The sequence below is a fragment of the Panthera uncia genome, assembly GCF_023721935.1.
Source record: "Panthera uncia isolate 11264 chromosome E2 unlocalized genomic scaffold, Puncia_PCG_1.0 HiC_scaffold_19, whole genome shotgun sequence".
In the NCBI taxonomy this organism is placed as follows: Eukaryota; Metazoa; Chordata; class Mammalia; order Carnivora; family Felidae; genus Panthera; species Panthera uncia.
The window spans coordinates 23,407,092-23,419,481 of record NW_026057588.1 but is presented as its reverse complement, the minus strand read 5'-3'; the positions used below and the strand labels follow the sequence as shown (position 1 = coordinate 23,419,481).

Here is a 12,390-nt window from a genome sequence, read left to right as displayed (position 1 = left end):
TAGGAAGTGATAAGAACTGTGGGGCAGGAGAAAATAAAGCCAGGATCAATTTTGTGTAGAGTGGCCAAAGTGGGCCTCTCTGAGAAAGGGTCAATTTGAACAAAGATTTGAAGGAGATAAGAGAGTTAGACATAAAGTTATATTATTCTTTTGAATAAGAATATTTTTTTGAAAATATGAATTTTGAATATTTGAATTTTGAATATTATTATTTTGAATATTATTATTCTTTTGAAAAGTTATTATTCTTTTGAAGAATATTCTTGACAAAGGAGAAAGCCAGTGTCAAGCCTGGAAGGTATAAGCATTCCTGTAATTTCCAAGAAACTGAAAAGACCAGTGTCTTAGAAAAGAAGGAAGGGAGATTAAGGAGTAGAAGGTGAAACGGAGTTAAATGAGGAGTGGAGAATGTAAACTAGGTAGGACAAATCTTTATTCTGAGTGAAGTAGTAACAATAGGAAGAACAACAGCTAAAGCAAAGAAACCAAATAGAAAACAATTAAAATAATTCAGGCCAGAGATGATATGTAGCTTGGATCAAGGTGACAGCAATGAAGTTAGAAATGTGTTTGCATTGTGGACATACATATATTTGACTTCTTGGCAGACTGTGTATATATGAGGGAGGGAAAGTACTGTAACTACAGGGTTACCAGTCCAAGTAAGTAGAAATACAGACTTACATAACTGAGGAGTTCTAGTTCTGAGTATATACCCCAAAAGAACTGAAAGCTGGGTCTCAAAGTGATATTTGTACATTAATGTACATATTAATCCAAATGTCTATCAGTGGATGAATGGCTAAATAAAGTATATACATACAAGGAATATTATTCAGCCATTAAAAGGAGTAAAGTACTGATAATTGCTACAATTTATATAGGTCTTGAAAACATTAAACTACGTGCAAGAAGCCAGACACAAATGGTAACGTGTTGTATGATTCCTTTTATATGATACATGAGACTGAGAGCAGATTAGAGGTTACGAGAGGAGAAGGGAATGGGGAGTTTTTACTTAATGAGTATGGTTATATTTATGGGGTGATGAAATGTTTGGAGACTAGAGAAAGCTGGTGGTTGCACAACATTGTGAATATACTAAGGACCACCTAATTTTTATACTTTAAAGTAGTTAATTGTACATTATGTGAATTTCACCCTAAAAAAAAAAATAATGAAATGGAGTGTAATAGGTGCTTTCATTGAAAACTAGTAAATACAACCTCATTTTAGAAATCGGGTTTTCTTTTTTGTATCATTATCCAGGTGTCCCACTGCACTTTGTTGAAGAGACTGTTCTTTTATCTAATGAATGTTCTACTCCATGATCCAGTATTCCACATATAGGAATATAAAAAACTAATCTACATGCAGACAAATATTGATGTGCAGAGATATTCACTAAAGAATTATTTACAATGGTGAAAGACTAATCACTTCTTGGTCTTTTGGCTCTATTCTTATCAGTTTAATGTAATAGTGAAAAATAAAGAGAAATCCATCATCTCCAACAATAGATTTTTTTTAATTTTTTTTTTAAATTTACATCCAAGTTAGCATAAAGAGCAACAATGATTTCAGGAATAGATTCCTTAATGCCCCTTACCCATTTAGCCCATCCCCCTTCCCACAACCCCTCCAGCAACCCTCTGTTTCTTCTCCATATTTAAGAGTCTCCTATGTTTTGTCCCCCTCCCTGTTTTTATATTATTTTTGCTTCCCTTCCCTTATGTTCATCTGTTTTTTATCTTAAAGTCCTCATATGAGTGAAGTCATATGATATTTGTCTTTCTCTGACTAATTTCACTTAGTATAATACCCTCTAGTTCCATCCACATAGTTGCAAATGGCAAGATTTCATTCTTTTTGATTGTCAAGTAATACTCCATAGTATATATGTATGTGTGCCTGTAGAGTTGGGAGTTTCTGATGGTGTTCTCTGGTCCTTTCTAGTCTTTGTTGCTTTTGGTCTGTTTTTGTTTTTCTGTCTTTTCTCCCCTGAGAGAGTCCCCCATAAAATTTCTTGCAGGGCTGATTTAGTGGTCACAAACTCCTGTAATTTTTCTTTGTCTGAAAAACTTTTAATCTCTCCTTCTATTTTGAATTATAAAGAATTCTTGGATAAAGTATTCTTGGCTCCATAGTTTCCGATTCAGCACATTGAATATATCCTGCTACTCCTTTCTGGCCTACCAGGTTTCTCTGAATAGGTCTGGTTCAAACCTGATCTGTCTTCCCTTGTAGGTTAAGCACTGTTTTTTCCTTGTTGCTTTCATGATTCTTTCCTTGCCTGAGTATTTTGTGAATTTGACTATGATATGCCTTGTTGATGATAAGTTTTTGTAATATTTAATGGGAGTCCCTTGTGCATCCTGGATTTTGATGTCTGTGTCTTTTCCCAGGTTAGGAAAGTTTTCTGCTATGATTTCCTCACATTACCCTTCTACCCTGTTTTCTCTCTCTTCCTCTTCTGGAACCCCTATGATTCTGATGTTGTTCCTTTTTAATGAGTCACTGATTTCTCTAATTCTTAAATTGTGCTCTTTTGCCTTAGTCTACCTCTTTTTTTCTGCTTCATTATTCTCCATAAGTTTGTCCTCTATATCGCTGATTTGCTTCTCTGTCTCATCCATCCTTGCCACCATGGCATGCATTTGAGATTGCAGTTCAGTTATAGCATTTTTTTATTTCATCCTGACTAGCTTTTACTTCTTTTATCTCCACAGAGAGGGATTCTAATCTATTTTTGACCCCAGTTAGTATTCTTATTATCATGATTCTAAATTCTGGTTCAGACATCTTGCTTGTATCTGTGTTAAGTCCCTGGCTGTCATTTCTACCTGCTCTTTATTTTTTGGGTAAATTCCTTCATTTCATCATTTCGAAGGAAGAAAAGAATTAATAAAGCAAAAAAATTAAAATTAAAAGATGAAAACCAACACATACACATAAAAGAATCAAATAAATGATGCTAGATCCTAGGTGTGTTTTGGTCTGGTTGTTGAAAGGAGCTTGACAGATTAGAGAAAAAAGGGAAAAAAAAAAAAGGAAAACATTTGAAAATTTGAAAAACTGAATACATTGAAATAGAATAAAATGATGGGGCACCTGGGTGGCTCAGTCGGTTAAGCGTCCGACTTCAGCTCAGGTCACGATCTTGCGGTCCGTGAGTTCAAGCCCCGCGTTGGGCTCTGGGCTGACCGCTCAGAGCCTGGAGCCTGCTTCCGATTCTGTGTCTCCCTCTCTCTCTGACCCTCCCCCATTCATGCTCTGTCTCTGTCTCAAAAATAAATAAACTTAAAAAAAAATTTTTTTTAAAAGAAATAGAATAAAAGGAAATGATGGAAGTAAAATAGAATTTGAAAAATTTACAAGAAAGTGAAAAATACAGGAGAAAAAAATATTTTTAATAAAAATTGAAAATGAAAATAAATTTTTTCTCTTTCTGTATTCAAGAAACAAAAAAGAAAAACAAAAGAAAAGTAAAATTAAATAGATGGACCAGTGAACAGACTGAAATACGATTGAAATTACATCATTTTCCCCTAGAAGTGAAACTATGAAGCAAGTATAGTCCGTAAACTAAGCAGGCAGAGAGACTTGTGTTCCTGAAAGCAAGGTTGGCCCAGTTGGGCAGGGCTAAGGGGTCTGTTCTCCACTAGATGGCGCTGCATAGCTTACTGGAATGGATTGCTGTGGTGCTTGTAGATGTGTATGCGCATGCGCGGGAGGGCTGAAAATGGTGTCACCCAGATATCCAGTTTCTAGTATCGGAACTCTGTTCTCCCAGATCAGCAATCACACACCCATCCTTTGTCTCTGGCTTCCATCCACTCCCTGATTCTACACTGTCTGTGACCAAGCCATCATTTTGCCAGGCGGTGCCTCCCTCCTGAGTTTTATTTCAGATGTGACTGTGTTTCCCAACCCCTCACTTCTGAGGGACTGTGGCTTTGTCCTGCGCAGACCTTCTGGGGAGGATCTCACCAAGCAATGGCCAGGTGCCAGCCACACCCAGGAATGTTCCTGGGACCATGCTGTTTGTTGCCAATGCCCAGAGACTACGGCTGATTGCCAGCCCACCCCAGAATATGTTCACATGATCATGTAGCAGCAGTGTTTCAGGGATTATGTAAAATCTCAACACACATCTGGCACCAGTCTTTACCCTCAACGATCTTGTTCCAGTACCAGCAAATGTGGTTGTTCTCCAGGGTCTACTGGCACATTTGCCTGTAGGGGGCCACACAGCCTATACCAGATTTCCTCCCCACTGGGGAACCACCTCTCCCCTGTGGCTCAAGGACTCCTGGACCTCACTCTGCTCCTGGGGATTCTTCCTTCCCAGCAGAGCACCACCAGGTATCAAGCTGTGGAGTTTCAGACGCTGTGCTCCCCCTGTTTATAGAGTCTCAGTGGATTTTAAACACTCTCCTTTCTCTTTTGTCCCTTTTTAGTTCAGTCCCTGTGGCTGTTTCCACTTTTCTACTTTCTCTTCAGCTGCTTTTTTTTGGGGGGAGGGGGGGTTTCCAATACTCTTCCCCTGTTTCTATCCTCTCTCCACAAGCAAAAATAGCTCCCTGCCCTCCGTGGTTTCTCTCACCCAGTTCACCTCTCTGTGCTGCATACCTGCCGAGTTCTGTGGTTCAGTTTGTGCAGATTGTTGTGTTAATCCTCAAATCAGTTTTCTAGGTGTGCCGGATGGTTTAGTGTTGATCTGGCTGTATTTCATGGACTTGAGACACAAAAAAAACCTCCATGCTGTTCCACCATCTTGGCTCCTCCCTCTCCAACAGTAGATTTTTAAAATGATGATATTAGAGAATTAATGTAGGGAATAAAATTATGGTCTTTTTTAACATTCCTCTTTTTTCTTTTTTTAAAGTATACATATGGTAACATAGCATTGTTTTATAAGTCTCTAAGCTTATAAGTTGACACATCATGTCACAGCAATGTATTTTCTATCTTTGTTAAGGCAATGGACAGCAAATACAAAGTTACATCCACAGTTCATGTTCTTATCCTCCATTAGCTCTTCACATAGCTTTTAAGAATTTTTTACAAGATTTACAAACTGGCAGAGAGGACACTTAAACAAAAGCAGTAATCATACATGTCATTAAGTTAGTTTTGAAGGAAAATGAATTGGATTTTTGTGTAATGCAATGGTCTTGAATTCATCACCAAGGCAATCTCATGTAGTGAAGAGAACACTAATAGGAAGTTAAAAGTATACTCAGTCGGTTAAGCATCCTACTTCAGCTCAGGTAATAATCTCAGAGCCCCACATTAGGCTCTATGCTGACAGCTCAGAGTCTGGAGCCTGCTTTGGATTCTGTATCTCCCTCTCTCTCTGCCCCTCCCCTGCTCACATTCGCTCGCTCGCTCTCTCTCTCTCTCTCTCTCTCTCTAAAATAACAAATAAACATTAAACAAAAATTTTTAAGTATATTCGTGGGCTGACTCTAACACAGACTACCAGTGAAATCTTGAGAAATTAACTTTGGAGTGTCTTAAGATTTTCATCTTTCCCTTTCTTGCTAGTTTCACTGAGTAATGTAATCCCAAAGAGAAATATATATGAAAGGAATTATAAAGTTATTACAAGATGTCATTCTGTTTACTTCAAAAAAGAGTCTTCATGTGATGAGTCTTAATCATTGTCTTTTTCACTCTTCATGAAAAGAGTTGACTTCCATATGTTGATAAATATTTTCAAGATACTGCTTTACTAAGATTTTTTTTAAGTAGAGTGACTAATATTACACTGTATGTTAACTGGAATTTTTTTTATTTTATTTTTTATTTTTAAAAATTTACATCCAAATTAGTTACCATATAGTGCAACAATGATTTCAGGAGTAGATTCCTTAGTGCCCCTTACCCATTTAGCCCAATCCCCTCCCATAACTCCTCCAGTAACCCTCAGTTTTTTTCTCCATATTTATAAGTCTCTTCTGTTTTGTCCCTCTCCCTGTTTTTGTATTAGTTTCCCTTCCCTTATGTTCATCTATTTTGTCTCTTAAAGTCGTCATATGAATGAAGTCATATGATTTTTGTCTTTCTCTGACTGACTAACTTCACTTAGCATAATACCCTCCAGTTCCATCCACATAGTTGCAAATGGCAAGGTTTCATTATTTTTGATTGCCAAGTAATACTCCATTGTATATATATATACCACATCTTCTTTATCCATTCATCCATTGATGGGCATTTGGGCTCTTTCCATACTTTGACTATTGTTGATAGTGCTGCCATAAACATGGGGGTGCATGTGTCCCTTCAAAACAGCATACCTGTATCCCTTGGATAAATGCCTAGTAGTGCAATTGCTGGGTCATGGGGTAGTTCTATTTTTAGCTTTTTGAGGAACCTCCATACTGTTTTCCAGAGTGGCTGCACCAGCTTGCATTCCCACCAACAATGCAAAAGAGATCCTCTTTCTCCACATCCTCACCAACATCTGTTGTTGCCTGAGTTGTTAATGTTAGCCATTCTGACAGGTATAAAGTAGTATCTCATTGTGGTTTTAATTTGTATGTCGATGATGAGTGATTTGGAGCATTTTTTCATGTGTCTATTAGCCATCTGAGTGTCTTCTCTGGAGAAGTGTCTATTCATGTCTTTTGCCCATTTCTTCACTGGATTATGTTTTTTAGGTGTTGAGTTTGATAAGTTCTTTACAGATTTTGCATACTAACTCTTTATCTGATATGTCATTTGCAAATATCTTCTCCCATTCTGTTGGTTGCCTTTTAGTTTTGCTGATTGTTTCCTTCTCTGTGCAGAAGTTTAGTTTAGTTTAGTTTAGTTTAGTTTGATGAGGTCCCAGTAGTTCATTTTTGCTTAAAATTATGTTTTTGATCATGTCTGTGTAGATTTTAGAAAAAATAATTTTTAAAGGCATTTATAATAATAAATGTCTTTTAACTGTTACTTTGGTTTTCTCTTAATGGGATTTCAGTTTTACAATGATCTTTCTGCTTACCTATTTTTAAAGAATTTTAATAACATGAAAAAATATTCATAAAATAATACTGAGTGAAAAGCAACAATACCAAACTATGCTAATGTGTTTATCTGTGCATGCATATACCTAGGGAAAAAAATTACATGATTGAAAGTATGTTAAAATATAATAATTATGTCTTCATTTTGAGATTTTGGATAATTTTATGCTAATTATTTTTAATAGTTTTTAAGTTTCCTTATTTTTTTTAACAATTTTTTATTGCTTTATTTTTGAGAGCGAGAGTGTTGGGGGGGGAGGGGCAGAGAGTGAGGGAGACACAGAATCTGAAGCAGGCTCCAGTCTCTGAGCTGTCAGCAAAGAGCCCAATGCAGGTCTCAGATTCATGAACCGCGAGATCATGACATGATCCAAAGTCAGCTGCTTAACCAACTGACCCACCCACATGCCACATGTTTTCTTACTAAACATACTCTTTTAATTTGAAATTTATGTTATTAACAGAGTACTCTTGATAAATGTTCTTATTTTTGGTTCTTTACAGCAAGGTAATTATAGGAAAATAATTTATGTGAGTAGTTTGATGTCTATTAAGTCAGTCTTTGCTGGTACTGTAGCAAAATCCATACATATTTGATTTTTACTTCAACCATGTAATAATAAATTTTATCTTAACAAATACAGCTAACCTGTATTTAGTGTTTACCAGGCAGGGCAAGATACTTTTAAGCATTCTCATTCAATAAGCATAACTCCATAAGGCAGACTAATTCTTCTAATTTGCAATTCATTATATTGCCTTACAATTTTATATACATTAACCTTTTTTAAATGCCTATACGTAAGTTCACTCTTTCCATTATACATTTCTATTTCTAACATAAGAACTATATAATAAATCATGTATACTTTCAAATTATTTCATATTTCTAGGTAATGTTAGTGATGTTAAGAGAGTCCCACTAAATATTAAAATTTTTAGATATTAGTCTTATCCTTTATTTTTTTTTAATTTTTATATTTTCAGAGATAGACAACACTAGTGGAGGAGGGGTAGAGAGAGAGGGAAACATAGAATTCGAAGCAGGCTCCAAGCTCTGAGCTGTCTGCACAGAGCCCAACATGGGGCTCGACATGGGAACCACGAGATCATGACCTCAGCCAAGGTCAGCCACTTAACATACTGAGCCACACAGGCACCCCAGTCTTAGTGTTTAAATGTTCAGCTTAATTATGTAACAAACACCTAGCAAATATATATACTCATAGGGAGAGATTGACTTTTGGAATGCCAGTGTGAGGACTACATGAACCTGCTCTCCCCAAAAAGCGAAATAAAAATACTGGCCAAACAACTAGTATCAACCACTTCAGAATTTAAGAAATTAACCAAAGCTATAGAATGGAGTGTGTCTGTATGTATCCAAGAAGACCTACTAATCCTCACTAAGACAGCAGGATCTGTGGCACTTTTACTTCAGGCTATTCCCATCTGAACTACCTTCTCTACTGAGCAGTACAGCAGCAAGGAAAAGCTAGCAGCCTCACAGTCAGTGGACAGGACTGACCTTTGGAGCTCCATTAAAATTCCGATCCCCATAGCACTGTCCATATTTTATCTAAACTAGCAACTCCTTGGAAAATCCCCATTCTCAGGATTTGGGGGCTGTTTGATTTGACTCAGAGTTCAGTCCAGCAGTAAAAAATAAAATTTATTTTAAAAATTTTTAAAAGCCCTATCCCTGGGGCATTACCAAAAAGAACAATCATCTGCTGGCAAAATCTAAGCTACCTAGGCCTATGATTTCAGATGTAGTGAAACAAGAACCTGTTCAATGTATAAAAGGAAATCTTGAGGAACAAAATGACTTTGAAAAACTCCAATATTTTCATAGGGATCTATATGGCTGTGAACATGCCTAGAAATGAAACTACCTCATTCAAATACTACCTTGTGGCCCTGCTTAAGCAATGCATGAAAGATAAAATTAATCTGTAAACTGCCTGAAGTTTGAAGGAATACTTCCACACACAAATCCCCCAAAGTGTGGAAGACATATAGACAAGATATTTAAAGAAATCTTGTGACCAGTCATTGCTGACTCAAGTATATCCCCTAGGAAGCCAGGCTTAAGATAAAAACTTTAAAAATAAGAAAATAAAATAACTTTGTGGCAGGGAATGAAGGATCTATAGAATTCATCCAGGAAACTCACTGAACAAATGAGCGCCACCAACAAAGAAAAACCAACAAATCCTTGAAAGGAGATGGTTGATACCACAGTCATTATATTATCTAAGAAATCCACTTTCAACCAAAAATTATATGACATGCAAAGAAACAGGAAATTATGCCACAAACACATTTTTAAAAAAATAAAATACAATAACAGAAAATGTACCCAAAGATATTGGACATAGTTGACAGAATCTATAAAGTTGATATTATAAATATGTTGAAAGAACTAAAAGAAGCCAGGATTGAAGAATTAGGGATAAATATGACAACTATGTCTCAGTAAATAGAAAATGGAAATAAGGAGATAAAGATCATCTTAAAAATCAAATAGAAATTCTGGAAATGGAAATTGAAGAGAAAAATTCAGCAGAGGACTCAACAGATTTGAGTTGACAAAAGAATAAGCAAACTTGAATAGGATCAAACTTGAATACTAATTTCTGTATACAGGAAGTATATACAGCCTGAGTTATAGAAGAAAAAAAAAAAACTCAGAGACCTATGGACCCACCATCAAGCATACCAACATATGTATAAGGGGATTCATAAAAGGAAAAGAGAAAAAGAAAGGGGCAAAATAAATATCTGAAGCAATAATGGCCAAAAGCACCTAAATTTGATGAAAAGCATTAATATGCACATATAAGAAGCCCAGCAAATTCTAAGAAGAGATCCACGCATAGTCAAACTGTCAAAAAACAAAGACAAAAATTCTATTGATAGCAGCAAGAGAGATGCTACTTATCACATATATGAGAGCCTCAATAAGATCAACAGCTGACTTATCAACAAACACCATAGAGGCCAGAGGAGGAGGATATATGCTAAAGGTGGGGGTGGGGGGGGACTGTCAGTGAAGAATTCTATATGTGGCAAAACGATTCTTCAAAAATGAAGAAATTTAGACATTCCTAGATAAACAAAACAGACAATTCAGGGGCACCTGGGTGGCTCAGTCAGTTGAGTGTCCAACTTTTGTTTTCTGCTCAAGTCTTGATCCCATGATTGTGGGATCAAGCCCCTGCATTGGGCTCTGTACTGAATGTGGAGCCTGCTTGAGATTCTCTCTCTCTCTCTCTCTCTCTCTCTCTCTCTCTCTCTCTCTCTCTCTCTCTCTCTCTCTCTCTCTCTGTTTCTCTCTCTCTGTTTCTCTCTCTCTCTCCCTCTTAATCTCTCTAAAATAAAGATTAAAAAAATTTTTTTTTAAACAGACAATTCATCACTACCAGGCCAGCCCTAAAAGAAATGCTAAAGGGAGCCCTTCAGGCTGAGCTTAGAGGACAACTAGACAGTAATTCAAATCCACACAATTAAGTAAAAACACCAGTAAGACTATAGATAAATAGAAAATATGGTAATGTCTCTTATTTCCTATCTGACTTAAAAGTGCGTAAAGTAATCATGTAAATCTGTGTTGATGAGCTGATTATGTATAAAAATATAACATATAATAAGAGCACAAAGGAAAGGGGAGGACAATAGCTATACTGGAGCAAAGTTGTTATATGCACTAGGAGTTAAGTTAATTAATATGTTAATTGTAATCTCTATGGCAACCATGAAGAAAATAATTCAAAAACTATAAAAGAAATAACTAGGGAATTAAAATAGTATACTAAAATAATTTAACAAAGTAGTAGTGCCTTTAATTCAAAAGACATAAAACATGTACAAAACTAATAGTAAATGGGAGACATAAATCCTGCCTTATCAGCAATCAAACTAAGTGTAATTGGAATAAACACTCCTATCAAAAGGCAGAGATTGGTAGAATGGATAATATATGACTCAATTATGTGCCATCTACAAAAGACACTTTAGGTTCAAAGATACAAATAAGTTTGGGGAGGGGGGGGTGCCTGTCTGGCTCAGTGACTCTCAATCTCAGGATTGTAAGCTTGAGCCCCACACTGGGTATACAGATTACTTTAAAAAATAATATCTTTTTTAAAAAAGATACAAATAACTTGAAAGTAAAAAGATGGGGGAAATTATGCCATGCAAAAAGTAACCAAAAGAGAGCTGGAGTGGCCATTCTAGTATCAGACTAAACTGGACTTTAAGACAAAAATTGTTACTAGAGACAAAGAAGGACGTTTTATAATGACCATAAAAAGGGTAATCCATAAGGAAGCTATAAGAACTATAAAGACATAGGCACCTAACTACAGAGCACCCCAAATACATGAAGAATTGAGGACAGAAATTGATAATTCAAAATAAATTATTGGAGACTTTAATACCGCACTTTCAATAATGGATCAAATCAGGCATAAGATTGTTAAGGAAAGAGAAAATGACACTACAAACCAACAAAACCTAACAGAACTGTACAGAACACTCCACCCAACAACAGCAGAATATGCATTCTTCCCAAACGCACATGGAACATTCTCCAAAATAGACTGACCATATGCTAGGTCATAAAACAAGCCTCAATAAATTTAAAAGAATTGAAATCATCCTAGGTATGTTCCCTAACTACAATGGGATGCTATTAGAAATCAATAATAATTTGAAAATTCACAAATATGTGGAAATTAAACAACAGACTCCTAAAAAACCAATAGGTCAAATAAATCACAAGGGAAACTAGAAAATACTTAGGTGCATGAAAACACAAACACAACATACCAAAATATATAGGCTGCAGCTAAACCAGTTCTTAGAGGAAAATTTATTGATGTAAGTGCCTATATTAAGGAATAGGAAAAATATGAAACTGATAACCACCTTAAGAAACTACCTGGGGCACCTGGGGTGGCTCAGTCTGTTACGCATCTGACTTTTGGTTTCAGCTCAGGTCATGACCTCACACATTTCATGAGTTCGAGCCCCACATGAGGCTCCGTGCTGGTGGTGCAGAGCCTGCTTGGGGTCTCTCTCTCTCTGCTCCTCCCCTGCTTGTGTGCTACCTCTCTCTCTCTTTCTCTCTCTCTCTCTCTCTCTCTCTCTCTCAAAATAAATAAACTGGAAGGAAGGAAGGAAGGAAGGAAGGAAGGAAGGAAGGAAGGAAGGAAAAGGAAGGAATTAGCCAAGGAAAAGGAAACTAAGCCCAAAGCAAGCAGAAGCCAAGAAATGAGAGAAAATAAGAAGGGAAGAAAAACATAAAGAAAACCAATTGAAAGATTTTTTTTAAGATTAACAAAATTTACAAACCTTTAGCTAGACT

At 36.4% G+C, this 12,390-nt stretch overlaps 1 protein-coding gene and 1 long non-coding RNA gene across 2 annotated transcripts in view; one reads left to right on the top strand and one right to left on the bottom strand.

The window, feature by feature from the left end:
• LOC125915222 (uncharacterized) overlaps positions 1–3,072 on the bottom strand; it is a 199,208-nt gene extending 196,136 nt beyond the window's left edge. The window contains exon 1 of the long non-coding RNA XR_007455609.1: positions 2,443–3,072. This is a non-coding gene — a long non-coding RNA (uncharacterized LOC125915222). The remainder of the gene's footprint in view (positions 1–2,442) is intronic.
• The window catches only part of ITFG1 (integrin alpha FG-GAP repeat containing 1), a 342,666-nt gene that overhangs the window by 315,704 nt on the left and 14,572 nt on the right, over positions 1–12,390 (top strand). The gene's annotated exons all lie outside the window — the stretch shown is intronic.